The 14,245-nt window shown below is 41.3% G+C and overlaps 1 protein-coding gene and 1 pseudogene across 10 annotated transcripts in view; one reads left to right on the forward strand and one right to left on the reverse strand.

Moving 5' to 3' along the window:
- Positions 1-14,245, forward strand: part of FBXW11 (F-box and WD repeat domain containing 11) — a 149,775-nt gene that overhangs the window by 19,447 nt on the left and 116,083 nt on the right. The window lies entirely within an intron of this gene.
- LOC108317319 lies at positions 10,238-11,469 on the reverse strand (annotated as a pseudogene). The gene has a single exon (XR_001830696.2). The product of XR_001830696.2 is annotated as a nucleophosmin-like (transcript).

The raw sequence follows: 14,245 nt of genomic DNA on the forward strand, positions 1-14,245 counted from the left end.
AAGTGCTGGGATTACAGGCTTGAGCCACCGCACCCGGCGACTCTCCTGAGTTTTTATATTCAGTGTTAACAATCAATTACAGTCTTTGCTAATGCTTAGATTGTCCCAGATTTGGCTACTGAGAGCTTTTTTGATTTTTCTAGGTAGCTCCTCCCATTTCCTTTTGACATGACCCCATCAGTGTTTTTTTTTCCCCCCTTGGCTTTTTTGGTACAACAAGATGTCCCAGATTCACTTTATATTTCCATAAGGTGATCAGGAATTAGCCATTTCTCCAAGGCTCTAGTTCTTTTTAGCGAGGAATGGCATTTAGAAACTAAAATCATTGCTGTGAGTTGTTGTTGCTTCTAGACCTCTTCAGTGGACAGAACTAAGAAGTATATGTAAAAAGAATCATGAGTTCATGTTATTTCTGATTCAGATGTAATATTAGAGAGATTTTTTTCCTGACTCTGTTAGCCTTTTAATTTTCCAAATCAAAGGGACCTTATCAGTGCCATGGCCACATCAAATTGAGATACACATTGTTACTTAAATAGGCAGGCAGATAAATATTTTCATCCCTTCATTATTTTTTTAGAGACGGGGTTTTACCATGTTGCCCAGACTCGTCTTGAACTGACCTCACATGATCCACCCGCCTCGGCCTCCCAAAGTGCTGGGATTACAGGCTTGAGCCACCATGCCTGGCCTCATCCATTCATTATTGAGCATGTAATCTGTTCTAGGTACTGTTTGGTAATGTGGTAAATACAGAAAGGAATCAAATGTATACCTTGCTTCCAGAATCTTGTTGTCTTTTACTTAAAAAAGCATAGCATAGTGTAAAAGTTTATAAAGATCACAGGAGGTAGACAAACAGTGTTGTAGGAGTTAGAAAAGGAAGGAAATTTTATAAGGGATGTTTTAAAAACTTACTGTTTGAGGCTTAAGCAGAAATTAGACATAAACATGGATGTATTGGCATAGTGGAGCTTCATAGCAAAGGGAACCAAGTAAACAATGGTTGGCAGACATGGTATTTGTTGTCTATCTGGGGGACAAGTAATTCTGTGTATTGCTGGAGTATTGCTTGTGTGGGAGGGACTATGGATGATGAATTTGGAAAGGCAGGTTGTAACCAAATCTTGAACTTTATCCTGTTGGGTCATTGGTCCCCAGCCTTTTTGGCAGGGACCGGTTTCCTGGAAGACAGTTTTTCCACAGACGAGATGGAAGAGTGGGGATGGAACTGTTCCACCTCAGATCATCAGGCATTACTTAGATTCTCATAAGGAGCGTACAACCTAGCCTCATATGTGCAGTTCACAATAGGGTTTGCGCTTTTGTGAGAATCTAATGCCTTGGCTGATCTGACAGGAGGCAGAGTTCAGGTGGTAATGTGAGCAATGGGGAACAGCTGTAAATACAGATAAAGCTTTGTCTCCTGTTCACCACCTGCTGTGATGCCCAGTTCTTAACAGGCCGCAAGACTGATACTGGTCCACAACCTGAGGTTGGGAACCCCTGCTTTAGGTCATAAAATGCAAACTAATAGCCTGTGGATAGGTAGAGCTTCACAGACATACTTTATTTGGTCCACATGGATTTTATTTATTTATTTATTATTTGTTTTTAAGACAGTCTCGCTCTGTCACCCAGGCTGGCCTGCAGTGATGTGATCTCACTGCAACCTCTACCTCCCAGGTTCAAGTGATTCTCATGCCTCAGCCTCCCGAGTAGCTGGGACTACAGTTGCATACCACCGTGCCCAGCTAGTTTTTGTATTTTTAGTAGAGACAGGGTTTCACCATATTGACCAGGTTGGTCTTAAACTCCTGGCCTCAAGCAATCCACCTGCCTTTGCCTCCCAAAGTGTTGGGAATTATGGGCGTGAGCTACGGCACCCGGCCTGGCAGCTACTCTTGACAATTTATTTTGTGTCCTTCCAGATGGTGCCTATACCACGCCTGACCAGATTTTAAAAATTGGGACATTTCATATTGAAAATTGGAGCTCAGTAGTAGCTGTTCTTTTGAGTCAGAGCTTGTACTTTTCCTGTACATAACTCCTGTGAAACCAATTTCACTTTACCTAAATGGTCATATACATTTTTAATTTTTATTTTTTTGGGGTCAGAATCTTGCTGTGTCACTCAGGCTGGAGTACAGTGGTTGGTACGATCATGGCTTACTGCAGCCTTGACCTCCTGGGCTTAAGCTATCCTCCTGCCTCAGCTTCCCAAGTAGTTGGGACTGCAGGTGCAGAGCACCATGGCTGGCTAACTTTTCAAATTATATTTTATTTTTTGAAACAGGGTCTTGCTGTGTTGCCCAGACTGGTAAGGTGCAATCATAGCTCACTGTAGCCTCTAATTCCAGGGCTCAAGCCATCCTCCCACCTCAGCCTCCCAGGTAGCTGGGACTACAGTGGCATGCTACCATGCCCAGCTAATTTTTGTATTTATACTAGAGAGGGGGTTTCACCATATTGGACAAGCTGGTCTTGAACTGACTTCAAATGATCCTCACGTCTCAGCCTCCTGAAGTGTTAGGTTGATAGGCATAAGCCACCACACCCAGTCTGTTTTTATTATTTTTTTAGATACTGGGTCTCACTGTTGCCCAGGCTGGTCTCAAACTCCTGGCCTCAAGCAATCCCCCTGCCCAGGCCTCCTAAGCTGTTGGGATTACATATAAGTTTTTGAGTTTGTGATCCCTGCCTAGATTGGAGGAGGAATAAGGGTGATGGACGTGGGTTTGAGAAGGGAGTTGACTATGAAAATTTGAGCAAGATCTGTGGTTTACAAAGATCGCTCTGGTTGTCAGATTAGAGGATGCATTAGCGTAGGACAGATTGGAGCAGGGGGACTAATTTGTTCACTGTTGGAATGTCCTAGGGAAGAAATGATGAGATAGTAACATGGCATGAAGAGGAGAAAATGAGACATTTTAGATGCAGAGAGGATGGTTGTATTGATAGCTGTGAGTACATGTGTGTATGTATTGACATGAGTGTAAATCAGACTGTTAATAGAGTCCTATTTCTGAAAACCTTTGCCTTCATAAATTAGTGCCTGAAAGTTAACTACTTGTTTTTATAACCTGTTGGTTAATTTGGAAGGCAGTAATAATAGTTTTAGGCATGTTGTCATTGTAAAGCTTAGTTTTATAATATGCAAATAGCATGCTTTGACAAAAAATGTAATATTGACCTGGCTTTATTTCTGAAAATTGTGTATTAAGTAAATATTTATAGTGTGATTCTTCTTTTTCTATCATTTTCCTTATAATTACGGAGCTCAATTTTTAAACAAAAATATTGGAAAGCTATATACTTATTTTTAAGGAGCTTGCTGCATGTATTTTTCCTACAATCTGTACTAGAAGTTAATCAAAAGGATAGTGAATTCATAAGGTCCTTTCCCCTCTACACTTAAAATTATACTGTATTAGGACCATCTAGACTGTTAGTAACTATTTTGTTGGAAATCCTCCCTGTCTGATTGGAGCATGACTTTATCGAGTTCCATTGCCAGTGCCATTATTCCAGATATTTAGTATTATCTCCAGCCCACACATGCTGAGGGAGATAGACATGAAGTATATATAAATTAGTAGACTAGAAGTGAGATTGACTGACAAGCCACACCTGGCTACTGTGTAATAAGCTTCCAGCTTTGGAGGATGAACAGCGATTGGTTAAGAGAGCATTTGTATATATATGTTTTATTGTGTAAAACTTACATTAAAGAACACGTCTTAAGCGTATAGCTCAATGAATTTTTACATATATACATAGCACATTATGTAACCACTACCCAGATCAAAATATAGACCTTTTCCAGAGCATTTCAAGGCTTCTTTTTGCCTGTACCTCACCAAGTCAATGAACTCTCTCTTTTTTTTTTTTTTTTGAGATGGAGTTTCGCTCATATTGCCAGGGCTGGAGTGCAATGGCAGTCTCAGCTCACCGCAACCTCCACCTCTGTCTCTGCCTCCCAGGTTCAAGCCTCAGCCTCCAGAGTAGATGGGATTACAGGCATGCGCCACCATGCCTGGCTAATTCTGTATTTTTAGTAGAGACAGGGTTTCTCCATGTTGGTCAGACTAGTCTTGAACTCCTGAGCTCAGGTGATCTGCCCGCCTTGGCTTCCCAAAATGCCGGGATTACAGGTGTCAGCCACCATACCGGGCTCTGAACTCTCTTCTTTAAGGTCTTTTCTGACCTCTTTCACTATAGGCTAGTTATGTTTGTTTTTGAATTTCGTGTAAATAGGATTATAGAATATAAACTCTTGTGGTTTTGTTCCCCCACTCATTATTATTATGTTTGTAATATTAATTTTGTTGTGTGTAGCTGTAGTTTTTTTTTTTCTATGCATTATTCCATTGTAGATATTCACAGTTTGTTTTACTTGGTCGATTAAATGCTTGGATTGCTGAATACTTGCCTGCTATTGACGAATACTTGAGTTGCTTCTAATTTTTGTCTGCTACTATGGATAACAGTTCTAAGGTAGACATAAGCACTTGTTTCTCTTGGGTATAAAAACCCAAGGGATAGCCATATATTTAACTTTAATAGATATTGCTTGTTTTAGGAAAAACTCCCTCAAACCATGTTTTTCCTCTGCTCTCAAACTAGTATAATAGCAGTCATCAACACAGAAGAAGGCTCCTGTGACCAAATGTGTGGGAGTGGGTTTCTCTCCACTGCTAGTGAGCAATCAGTTCTGCCGTGTGTTCTCCAATTCAATTCCGACACTATCTACTTAAAGATAGTGTCAGATCCCACAGGTTGAAGGCTTGGTCCGCGAGATTGCCCACCCCATACACATACCAGTTGCAAGCCTGGGCCTCTGGTCCTTCTGAGCTTCAAGTTGGGGTTCCCGCTACCTCTACTATGGGTTTGATTAATTTGCTGGAAAGGCTCACAGAATTCAGGGAAACAGGTAACACTTACCAGTTTATCATAAAGAATATTATTACAAAGGATACAGATGAAGAGATATGTCAGATGAGGTATGGGGGAGGGGTTGTAGAACTTCCATGCCCTCTGTGAGCCTGCCATGCTCCAGGAACCTCCACTGTTCATCTATCTAGAATGCTGTCCTCTTGGGTTTTTTTTTTTTTTTTTAGGTTCTTGCTCTGTTGCCCAGGCTGGAGTACAATGGCACAGGCACAGCTCAGGCTCAGCGTCGACCTGAATGGCTCAACTCAACCTCTCCTCCAGTCTCCTGAGTAGCTTGGATCACAGGGGTGCACTCGGTTAATTTTTTAATTTTTTGTATAGATGTGATATTGTGCTGGCCTAGAGCCAGAACCGGAGCAAAACTATTTTATAAAATGCAAAACTGTTTTTAGATAAGTTGAAATGGCTGCCCCATTCTCCTTACAATAACTACTGTCCTTGGCCTCTGTAAATAGAACTGCTAGTTTGTTCTTCAAAACTATGTAAAGCTGCTTACCTTTTCTTATCAGTAACTGCTAAAATCTGTGATGTGTAAACAAATGTATATCTTGACTTCTGTAAACCACTGAGGTGAATCACAGAATCCCCTAGCCCTTGGAATGTCCGGAGACCCCCGCCCTTGTCTCCACCCAGGAGGTGAATCACAGAATCCCCTAGCCCTTGAAATGTCCAAAACCTTATCATCCCCATCCCCGCCCCTCACCCCCACTCCCAAGGTGGTTTTTCGGGTATAAAAAATCATGGCACCCTCCTTTTGGCACCACAGGTTGGAGAGACGTGAGTCCTCTGTGGTCGCCGGCATAATAAATGACCCTGCAATCTGGCATACTTTTGTCTTGTGGTAACTTTCTACGCTCCGGTCAAATACAACATAGACTGGGTCTTCCATGTTGGCCAGGCTGGTCTCAAACTCCTGGCTCAAGTGATCCACCTGCCTCAGCCTTCCAAAGTGGTAGGATTACAGAAATGAGCCACTGCTCACATCTTAGGGTTTTTTTTTTTTTTTTTTTTGAGACGGAGTCACCCAGGCTGTAGTGCAGTGGCTCAATCTCTGCCCACTGCAGCCTTCACCTCCCGGGTTCAATCGATTCTCCTGCCTCAGCCTCCTGAGTAGCTGGGATTACAGGCACACACCACCATGCCTGGCTAATTTTTGTACTTTTAATAGAGATAGGGTTTCACCATATTGGTCAGGCTGGTCTTGAACTACTGACCTCATGATCCACCCTCCTTGGCCTCCCAAGTGTTGGGATTACAAGAGAGAAAAGTATGTTATAAAGGATACAACTGAATAGTCAGACTAAGAGGTACGTAGGGCAAGTAAAGTACTTTACTTGCGTTTGTTGGTTTTTATAAAGTACACTATAAAGGACACAACTGAATAGTCAGACTAAGAGGTATGTATGTAGGGTGAGGTCTGGAAGTGTCCTGAGTGCAGGAGCTCTGTCTCTGTGGAGTTGGGGTGTACCTCCCTCCTGGTATTGGCATGTGTTTGCCATCCCAGAGGTTCTCTGAACCCTGCCCTTTAAGATTTTTTTTCTAAATGGAGGTCACATTACCTAGGAATGATTAATGATTAATCATTGGGCATTGGTGTTAAACTCAATTCCTAGCTCGTCTCCCTTCTCCAGTCCCTTTCCTTTCCCCAGAGACAGTGGTGGGGGTGGTGAAAATTTGGATCCTCAAATCACATGGTTCCTCTGGCAGCCAGCCCCCATCCTCCAAGAGCTACCTCGTTAGCATAAACTCTGGTGTGGTTGAAAGTGGCTTGTTTCGAATAACAAAAGGTGCTCCTCTCAATACTATCACTTGGGCAATTCCAAGGATTTTAGAGGCTTTTGTGCTAGGAACTGTGGTCATCAGGGCAGCAAAGATCAAATATATGTTTCTTATGTCACAAGATGTATATTTTGTGTTTCAAGTAACTGCCAGATCTTTTCCCAAAGTGGTTGTACATTCTTATACTTTCTCTGGCAATATGAGTTTAGTTGCTCTAAATCCTAGTCAGCACTTGGCATTGTCAGTCTTTTAGCCTTTCTGATAGGTGTGAAGTGGTATCTCGTTGAGGTTTTAATTTACATTTCTATGTGCCTGCTGCCTATTTGAATATCCTTTTTACAGGTATGCCTTTCTTTTGACCTTATAAAAAAATTGAGTTGTCTTCTTATTAATGAGAATATTTTTATAGTCTAGAAATGAGTCCTTTGTCAGATGTATATATTGCAGACATCTCCTGTTTTGTGACTTGCCTGTTCACTGTCTAAATCATGTTTTTTGATGGACAGAAGGTCTTAATACTAATGAAGTTCAATTTTTTATTTCATGGTTACTGTTTTTCATGTCCTTTATAAGAAATTTTAAGGTCTTCAAGATAATTTGGTTTTCTTCTGGAAGTCCTAGGGTTTTACCATCTCAAAATAATTGTTTTTTTATGGTTGAGATTAGGATCAAGGTTCATTTTTCCCCCATATTTTTAACCAGTTAGTCCACCACCATTATTTAAATATACATTAAAAAGTAATTGCAAAATTATTGCATACTTACCTTTTTTTTTTTACAGAGGCAATTCACATTTATTATAGAAAAAATGAAAATAAAAATAATGTAAAAATAAGAAGGAAAAAGAACTAAGTTTCCCTTGTAACTACTATTAATATATGGTATGTATTTTTCCCTTCCTTCATATATATATATATATGTATGTATATATATATATATACACACACACACATACACACACACATATGTACATATGCTTGTATGTATGAATGTATTTTGTATGTATAGATTTATTTTATTTATTTATTTATTTTTTTTGAGACGGAGTTTCACTGTTGTTACCCAGGCTGGAGTGCAATGGCGCGATCTCGGCTCACCGCAACCTCCGCCTCCTGGGTTCAGGCAATTCTCCTGCCCCAGCCTCCTGAGTCGCTGGGATTACAGGCACGCGCCACCATGCCCAGCTAATTTTTTGTAGTTTTAGTAGAGACGGGGTTTCACCATGTTGACCAGGATGGTCTCGATCTCTTGACCTCGTGATCCACCCGCCTCGGCCTCCCACAGTGCTGGGATTACAGGCTTGAGCCACCGCGCCCGGCCTAGATTTATTTTTTGAGAGGGGTTTTTGTTGCCCAGGCTGGAATGCAGTGGCGTGATTGTGGCTCATGCCTCAACTGTAGCCTTGACTTCCCAGGCTCAAGCGATTCTCCCACCTCAGTCGACTGAGTAGCTGGGACTACAGGCATAGAACACAATGCCTGGCTAATTTTTGAAGTTTTTGTAGAGATGGGGTCTCCCTGTGTTGCCCAGGATGGTCTTGAACTTTTTAAAAGAGCATGAATATTTTATATAGCCAAAGGTTTTACTCACTGTTCTTAACCATTATGAACGTGACATGACAGACTATATTCTCTGTATGAAACATATTTTCTCCATGTTTATGCCATTTTAGGGTTTTAATAAATCTTTAAAAATCCCAGTTTGATTAAAGAATTAAATATTTAAATTACTAGTGATATTGTACGTATTTTTCTAATATTGGTGGCTATTCATATTTCTTTTGTGAAGAAAGAGGAGTGTTAAAATTAGTTGTAGTTCTGCTCTGCTGATTCTAGGTGCAAGGGGGAGTGTGGCGGAGGGAAATCACCCGGGTGAGGAACTTTGGATTTTGTTGTGACTGGGGAACTGCTGCTGCCCTTTTGTGATTGAAATGGCCATTTTTGTTAGAAGCTAGCTGTGGAAGTGTTTGCCTCACTCTGCATGCTGTCCCTGGTAATGGAAATTGGGTCCCTTCTCGGGGTAGACCCTGGCTCTGGGTGCTTTTTATGAAACACTTTAGGATCAGTTGCTATTGGCCTCACTGACAGCTTCAAGGACTCTCACTCCTACTTCGAGCCTTTGCTGCTTTGAGATGGGCTTCTGCTGGGAATTCCTTCCCCTTCTCAGGTGGGCTTTTCTTTCTTTACATGCGGTGAACTCTATTTCTAGTTCATTTTTTTTCTGTATTTTATTTTTAGAAATACCTTGAAATGTCTTCTATATGTGGAGGGCACCGCTGGCCAGGATTCAAGTCCATTGTAGTTTATCTTTTATTTTGATAATCCTTTGATGATTTTGGTTACATCAGTCAGTAACCCCAACTTTGACACCTCTGTTTTCCTTCTGAGTCTTGTCTATTTTTGCTCTTTTTCACCCTTGCTGTCTGTACTTTTGTTACAGTGATTTTTTTTTTCCTCCTTTTTCTCTGTTTCTCTGAACCCTGCTTGAGGGTTCCAACAAGCATTATACTTTGTTCTCATTATTAAGGAGGGGTCACCCTTTCTTCCTTCCTTGCCCAGTTAACCTCTGCTTGTCTTTCAGAGTTGAGCTCAAGCATCAACTCCTTAGGAACCATGTCTGGGTCCCCTGGGTACCTTCATAGATTAAATAGATTAAGTTCCCTTGTTACGCTCTAGCAGCAGTCAGTTCTTTTTTTTTTTTTTTTTTTTTTTAATTTTCACAGCTATTAATGTAACTGTAGTTGACAAATTGATATGATTGGCTGTCCCCCCCTACCCAGATCTCATCTTGAATTCTCATGTGTTGTGGGAGGTATCCACTGGGAGGGGATTGAATCATGGGAGCAAGTCTTTCGTGCCGTTCTCGTGTTAGTGAATACGTCTCACGAGATCTGATGTTTTTAAAAATGGGGAGTTTCCCTGTACAAGCTTCTCTCTTTTTTGCTTGCTGCCATTCCACGTTGTGACCTGCTCCTCCTTGCCTTCTGCCATGATTGTGAGTCCTCCAGCCATGTGGAACTGTAAGTCCAGTTAAACCTCTTTCTTTTGTAACTTGCCTAGTCTTGAGTATGTCTTTATCAGCAGCATGAAACAGACTAATGCACAAATGTACTACATAATCCCCTGCTAGACAATCAACTCTTATTAGAAAGTAATCTCCATGGGGGCAAAGATATCTGTTGCTTCATCTTCAGTTTATGGCATATTCATTCCCAGCATCTGTCTTAGTTTGTTTTGTGCTGCTGTAACAAAATACCTGAGATTGGATAATTTGAAGGAACAGAGGTCTCTCCCTTTCTCTCTATTTTTTTTTATTTGAGACATGGTCTCTCTGTTGCAGTGGTGCAGTCATGGCTCACTGCAGCCTCAACCTTCTAGGCTGGGTTCTAGCGATCTTCTCACCTCAGCTCCCTGAGTAGCTGAGACCGCCCACATATGGTTCCATACCCAAATAATTTATTTTTTTTTTACTTTATTAAAATACTGAGTATTATTTCACACGTGTATTTTTGTCTCCCCACCATTTCCATGTCTGACCACCACTACTATGTCCTATCCTAACATTCCATACATACTTAAAACCAAGCAAAGGGTGGAGTTCCATCTTTAAAAACTACAGGCATTTTGGATAGCACATTCTTGGCAATGGTATCTGGACAACATTTATCAAACACCGCAGGGAAAATTCTCACTCTGCATTATAAAAAGGACAGCCAGATATCAACTGTTACAGAAATGAAGTAAGACGGAAAATTTTTAACAAATTGTTTAAACTATTTTCTTAAAGAGACTTCCTCCACTGCCAGAGATCTTCAATAGCCTCCTGGTCAGTCATCCGGAAGCAATTCTTCACATAATTGATGAACTTGGCTTCCACTTTGGGAAGAGAACCACCTTTTTCTATACTTGCTTGCATTTTTGCTTTAATGTCTTCTACAGAACTAGGTCCTTTTGGTGTTTTAGGAGTTTTTTCCTGTTTTTTGAAGGATTCTTGTCCTTTTGATTTTGGTGTTGATGATGGTTTTGAGTCTTTTCCATTCTGATTTGACTTTTGTGCATTTTTGGCTGGAGTATCGCGTATAGATTTCTTCACTGGCACTTTTTCTTCAGTTTCCTCCTCATCGAAATCATCATCGTTATCATCTTCATCATCATCTTCAGCAGCAGCAAGTTTTACTTTTTTCTGTGGAACCTTGCTACCACCTCCAGGGGCAGACGACTTTCCAGACATACTTAAGAGTTTCACATCCTCCTCCTCCTCATCTTCTGACTCTGCATCTTCCTCCACAGCTACTAAGTGCTATCCACTGATATGCACTGGCCCTGAACCACACTTCAATTGTAAGACCACTGGTGGTGGTATTTCAAAGCCCACAAGGGAAACCGTTGGCTGTACAGACATTTTCAAAGTTGCCAGTGTTACTTTAATTGGACTGCTTTTGTAATTCATTGCCTCTGCTTCAACAGTGTGCAACTCATCGTTTGCACCAGCTCCTGAACTGACCGTTCTTAAAGATAACTGGTGCTCATTTTCATCATTATCCACCTTAAAGTGATAATCTTTGTCGGCCTTTAGTTCACAACTGAAAAGATAGTTCTGGGGCCTCAGGGGGCTCATGTCCATGTCCATCGAATCTTCCATCGGGTGGCGACACACACTTAGGTGGAAGAGAAGGCGGACGGAGATAAACGACCACTGCTCAAAAGAACAGCCACCCAGGACGGACTCACACCAGGGACATAATTTTTAAATTTTCTATAGAGGTGGTGTCTCTTTGTGTTGCCCAGGATGGCCTCTAACTCTTGGGCTTAAGTGATCTTGCTGTCTCAACCTACTAAAGTGCTGGGATTACAGGCATGAGCCACTTGGCCTGGCCAGAGATTTCTTTCTTTCTTTTTTTTTTTTTTTGTGGACGGAGTTTCGCTCTTGTTACCCAGGCTGGAGTGCAATGGCGCGATCTCGGCTCACCGCAACCTCCGCCTCCTGGGTTCAGGCAATTCTCCTGCTTCAGCCTCCTGAGTAGCTGGGATTACAGGCACGCGCCACCATGCCCAGCCAATTTTTTTTATTTTTAGTAGAGACGGGGTTTCACCGTGTTGACCAGGATGGTCTCGATCTCTTGACCTCGTGATCCACCCACCTCGGCCTCCCAAAGTGCTGGGATTACAGGCTTGAGCCACCTCGCTCAGCCATTTCTTTCTTTCTTTCCTTTTTGTTTGAGACGGAGTTTCATTCTTGTTGCTCAGGCTGATCTCAACTCACTGCAACCTCCTCCCCGGTTCAAGCAACTCTCCTGCCTCAGCCTCCCAAGTAGCTGGGATTACAGGTGTGCACCACCACTCCTGGCTTAATCTTGTATTTTTAGTAGAGATGGGGTTTCATTATGTTTGTCAGGCTGGTCTCAAATTCCTGACCTCAGGTGATCCACCCGCCTTGGGCTCAGTACTGTAATTAGTGCTGGGATTATAGGCCTGAGGCACCGAGCCCAGCTCACCTGGAGGTTGGGAAGACCAAGGGTAAGCGGCTGGAATCTCAAAAAGGCCTTAATTGCTGCGTTATCCCACAGATGGAAGATCATGAGAGAAGCTTGCCTGATAGAGCAAGAGATTGAACTTGCAGCCTCAAACCCTTTTATAATTGGCGTTAATCCATTCATGAGAGTGGAGCCCCCATGATCTACACACTTACCATTAAGCCCCACCTCCCAGCACTGTTACATTTGGGATTAAGTTTCCAACACATGCTTTTTGGAGGACACATACAAACCATAACAGCATCTATCACAGTGCTTGCCAAGCAGTTGCCCAGTTGAACGAGGGAATACATTTGGAAGAGCAAATGAGAATTACCATCTTATATCAAAAGTCTGTTTCTACTAACAAAGTGTTTATATTTGCTACTTAAACTTGTCGTGTTTTGTGTTTCAGTACCGTCTCTTAATTGACGTGATCCTAAAATTAAACATTTGGCATCAGAAACTTCTTTCAAAAGCTGAAAAAGAACCCCCTCATGGCCCTAACTGCTGCTCCTCCCCTCCTTCCCTCTCTCCAAGCCCTCCATCCTTGTGTGTTTCAGTGATTAATAGGTTGATTATTCCTGTGAGTTGTTAGTAAATGCTGTGTATAATCTCCTCTTGGAAACTTACCTGATAGTCCTCATTTTAATAATGTGTTTCCCAACATTTCCCAAACTTTCTGATCCCAGAATTCCTCCCCGAGTATATTTTGGTTCAAAATCTGTGTGATCCAAGGGACACACACTTTTGGAAGTGCTGTTCTTTATGATTTTTGTTCATCCTAATTCCTTTTATTCACCAAGGGTTTCTCTGTCCTCTGCCAAAATAAGGAGGGAGGAGAGAACTAGTATTTGTTAAATACTTACTGTTTGCCAGATTTACATCCACTGTTTCTTTTAACCTTTACTGTAACTTCGAAAGGTAGACTTACTTGTTTTCCACATTTTAGCATGTGAAGAAGTGGGAACTGGAGAAGGTAATTAATTTTTTGCCCAGGATCATGTAGCTAGCAAAGTGATAGGTTTTATTTACTTATTTTACATTTTATTTATTCATTTTTATTTTATTTTATTTCTACCTATTCCAGGAAATATTCATTTTTATTATAATGCCTGTGCTCTTCTCACACTAGCTTGGAGTAAGAAAAATAAAACTCTTCTGATTATTCTAAAGGCCCCACCTCTATAACCACCTCTTAGCCAGCAGCACTAAAGAGAGCCTGAGGCTGGAGAAGAGCAGGATCTTCACGCTGTGGCTGGCCAGCAGCAGATTCTCAGCATCTGGGAGATAGAGAAGAAAAGGGGGAAGCCTTGACACACCCTCCCTAAACTGCCTCTATAAACTCTCATGCTTCTTCCCTTCCTTGTTCTCCCAGTTCCATTATTTTCTAGAGTGGCATATGGCATCTTTTTTGGAGTTTTAGGTTGATTTTTTATCAGTAATTTCATAGCTACTGTTTATTGGATGCCTCTTTTGATATAGCAGGTCTTGTGTCTCTCTAGCCATTGAAACAGCTAACTCTTAGGTTGTGTAACTTGCATGAGGACACGTAGTTTTAGACCTGGAATCTTAACCCACCTTTGCATGTTTTTTTGACAATGATCTCTCTGTTTTTAAGAGATGAGGCCTTGGTATGTTGCCTAGGCTGAAGTGCAGTGAATATTTATAGGTGCAGCCATAGCACACTGCAGCCCCTGGCCTCAAGTGATCCTCTTCTCTCAGTCTCCTGAGTAACAGGCATAGGTCATCATGCTTGGCCCCTTCCTGTTTTTTTAGCTTCAATAAATTTATTCATAAGGGAACTTTATCATAAACAATTAAAATCTATAAAATCATGTGTTTGATGGGCTACCTATTTATTTTTTACCATATAGATTTAAATTAAACATAATAGCTATTAAACATTAAAATAATCTTCATGTACCAATAGAAATCATCTTGAGTAACAAACTTTGGGAAACATTGCTCTAATCTGTCCTCTTTTTTTTTTTTTTTTTT

Source organism: Cebus imitator, unplaced genomic scaffold, assembly GCF_001604975.1.
Source record: "Cebus imitator isolate Cc_AM_T3 unplaced genomic scaffold, Cebus_imitator-1.0 Scaffold200, whole genome shotgun sequence".
In the NCBI taxonomy this organism is placed as follows: domain Eukaryota; kingdom Metazoa; phylum Chordata; class Mammalia; order Primates; family Cebidae; genus Cebus; species Cebus imitator.